The 3,384-nt window shown below is 33.7% G+C and overlaps 1 long non-coding RNA gene across 1 annotated transcript; it reads left to right on the top strand.

The window, feature by feature from the left end:
• Positions 1–948: 948 nt before the first annotated feature.
• Positions 949–3,061, top strand: LOC127127282 (uncharacterized). The gene is made up of 2 exons (XR_007805301.1): positions 949–1,518; positions 2,679–3,061. It is a non-coding gene; the product is annotated as an uncharacterized LOC127127282 (long non-coding RNA).
• Positions 3,062–3,384: the final 323 nt, after the last annotated feature.

The following is a 3,384-nucleotide window of genomic DNA, read 5'->3' on the forward strand; positions in this document are numbered from 1 at the left end:
ATGCCTATGTATTTCCATAATGCAGTGAGAAAATTAGAGCCACGTAGGTCGTGGGGTAGAAAAAATAAGTATTTGTTGGTTGTTTTTATGCAACGATATTAACGTTCACGTTTTAAGAAAAGTTTTGAATTCTCTAAGGCGAGAAAATCAAGTTTTGATTGGTTGTGATTGGTTTTAGTCGGAAGATGAATATTCAAATAGTGACCTGTACAACAGTACCTGAATATTTGGGGAAAGAAAGTATACATCCTCCTCCTTTTTCTTCCTTTAATTATGAAAAATTTCCCTAATTTGAATTGCACTAAAGTCTATGAATGGAGGTGAATACTTTTAAAAACTAGGTCATTCGTCCTGTATCCAAATAATATTCAAAATAAGGGTAGGAATACACCGTCTTATTCCTTCTCCACTTGTTATGGTTTTAGTTTTATATGACATGATTATAATAGGAAAAATCCCTAATGTTATCATGCAATTGTTCGCCTATTTTTCAGGGTTTTGATCACATAACTAATTAATCAAAAGGATTAACTAAATAATATCCTAAAGTCATTAATTCAACTAATTGACCCAATAAAATTTAATCAATTAATTAAATTAAGAAAATAATGATCATGCAAGATTATGGGTCAAGTTATATTTCACATGATTAAAAAATTCAAACAATCTACCATGAATTATGAATTAAAGACAAAGAAAAAGAAAAATCAAGATTAATGCTATTAACCCTAATTTTCTAATTAATTCTATTCTAGTCCTAATTAAGAAATGTTAATCCTAAAATTAGTTAACCAAATCCTAATCATGACTAAGGTGTTATTTTGATGTATTAAAAAAAGACTAAAATGAATTTATTAAGAAGAATAAATAAATAAAAATCATGCTGACATGGGGTACTAAGAGCAACAAAGGACCAAAGAGGTGTGTGTGGCTAGGAACTAGGTGCAAGGCCCAAAATGCATGGTGCAATCTATTTTTGTCCCTAATTTTACATTAGGGAGGGGGTGTAGAAGCATCTGGATGGTGCTCATGATTAAAGGCCATTGGGCCAGGTACTAGGCCCATTAACAAAATAAAATGGGGGAAGAGATTGAACTTAGCCTCATTCTTACGCTCTCTCTCTGTCCCAGTCTCCTTATCATGTTTCTGCTTGCTAGAATCTCCTCTGCCGTGTCGGAAATGCCCTTTGGCAGCGACGCAACCCAAAACAACCTCTAACCTACATCAAAATGATGTTAACTCCACCCTCTCCCAGAATCTCACCTTAAACAAATTAGAAAAACTACCCTACCTCTTGAATCTAAACAAGATCCATAAAACCATGATCTTTAGAATTAAAATTAAATGGTGGTGGAGTGAATAATCATGCAATTACCTTAGGTTTTTCACTCAGGACATCACACACGACAATGTGATAATAAGTATTTGAAGAACAAATGAAGGATTGAAGCTTGAAAACCTACCAATGAAGCTGAGCTTTGCTCCAGTGGATGTTGCCAATAGATTAAAAAAGATCAGGTACGAGTATTTCTTCTCAAATTCTTGCTTTCTGATTTAATCACCTTCTTCTTTCTTCTTGATTTCTTTTTCTGGTGTTGGAATCTTGTTGTTGTTGATGTAGAATAGGAAGATTAGAAAGTAGAATTAGAGTGTAGAGATTAGGATGGAATTATGAAATTGTAGAGATGAGTGATAATGAACAAGTAGGGCAGAGCTTGATGTGTGTGCAAGCTCATCTCGATTGCTAAGAGCTTTACAATTCATGGATTTGAGAGCTTTGGTGAGGTGAGTTGAGGGAAGAATTCAGCAGAGGTTCGCTAGAGTCATTGAAACATAGGGATGAATAAAGAAGTGTAGGGTTTTATAGATGGTGAGAGAGTGGAATTAGGAGGGAAATAAGTTAGTTATGGAGGTTATGTGAGATTGAGTTCTAACCTTTGGATATAAATCTGTGGCAATGTGTTTATCAAGGGTGGAGGATGGATTTTAAAATTTAGTTTGGTTATATGTTAGTTGCAAGTGAAAATGAGTGAATTTGTTGTAGTTTGATAGATTTTGAAATTGGTTAATGTGATTACAAACTTGGTCAGTTAGTTGATGATTAGGGCAGGGTTAGTTATATTGGTTAATTGACTGAAATTTGATGGTTAGGAATTTGGTTAGGTTGTTAGATTCTAAGTATGTTATAGTTAAGGGAAAGTTAGATGTTAAGTTAGACGTTGGTTATGATGCTTGAATAATTGTGTTAATTGACAATGTATGTATGCATGGATCTTATGCCATGGATGTTATGTATGTGTGATGATGCGTGTGCATTTGAATCATATTTGAGCTATGTTTATTATGAGTTATAATTATGAATTAATTGTGCTATGCTTGACTGAATGGGGATTGAATTGTATGGACATCATTGGGATCTTGTTTGTGTATGCTGGATCTTGATTTGGAACTTGATGTATGTTTGGATGAGATGAAAGCTTGGTTTGAAGGACTGTTTTGAAATGTGAAATGTCATGAGGATGATATGATTGTGGATTGTGGATGATGGCTTTGAATTGCATAGCATGAATGCATTGAATTGTGTGTGTTGTATGGTTTGTTATGGGTTTGGCTGTGCTTGAATGGTTTAGTTTGAATTCCAAATGCTATGATGATATTGTTAGGATTTGATGTTGTAGGTTGAACAACTGGTGGTGCATGTAATTGCAGGCATTGATGTGGGTTTGTGCATGAAGTTTGGTGGTTTGTCATGCCAACGTACATGGCCCACCATGATTTTGGGCATGGAATACACATGGAGGCACATGGTCAAAAGATGATGGATGAAGATGAAGAAGACTGGGAGACTAGAGGAGAAGTAGGTCTAGAGTCAATGTTAGTGTTAGGGTCATACTTTGGTCAACTATTTGACCAAAAGTCAACTGTGAGTCAAACTTGGATTTTTAATGTATTAATCTTGTAATAATATTTTCCTTGTATTTTGGTACACTTGAATGAAATGTTAACTTGTAATGATAAATTGTTTTTCAAGTAATGAAAAATATTTCCCTCCACCTTTAAATTCAAATCTTGAATTTTAAATTCCCTTTGAATACTTGTATCTGAAATGCCTTGAATTTTTTGAATTTCCATGTATCAATACCAAATAAATTACTTGAGAATGTTTTGAATGTATAAATCCAAATGAATTGGTCAACATGAGTCAACCTTCCATGATTGACTTAGTTGATTAAAACTCAATTATAGTAATGAATGACTTCTATGTTTCCTTTTTCCATAATATGCACACCAAAATATTGGCCATGATTCAATATTGAAATGGAGATTCCAAGGATTAGGTAAAAAATACAGCTTTCACGATTGACTTTGATAAAAGGGTCAAAT

Source organism: Lathyrus oleraceus, chromosome 1, assembly GCF_024323335.1.
Source record: "Lathyrus oleraceus cultivar Zhongwan6 chromosome 1, CAAS_Psat_ZW6_1.0, whole genome shotgun sequence".
Classification (NCBI taxonomy): domain Eukaryota; kingdom Viridiplantae; phylum Streptophyta; class Magnoliopsida; order Fabales; family Fabaceae; genus Lathyrus; species Lathyrus oleraceus.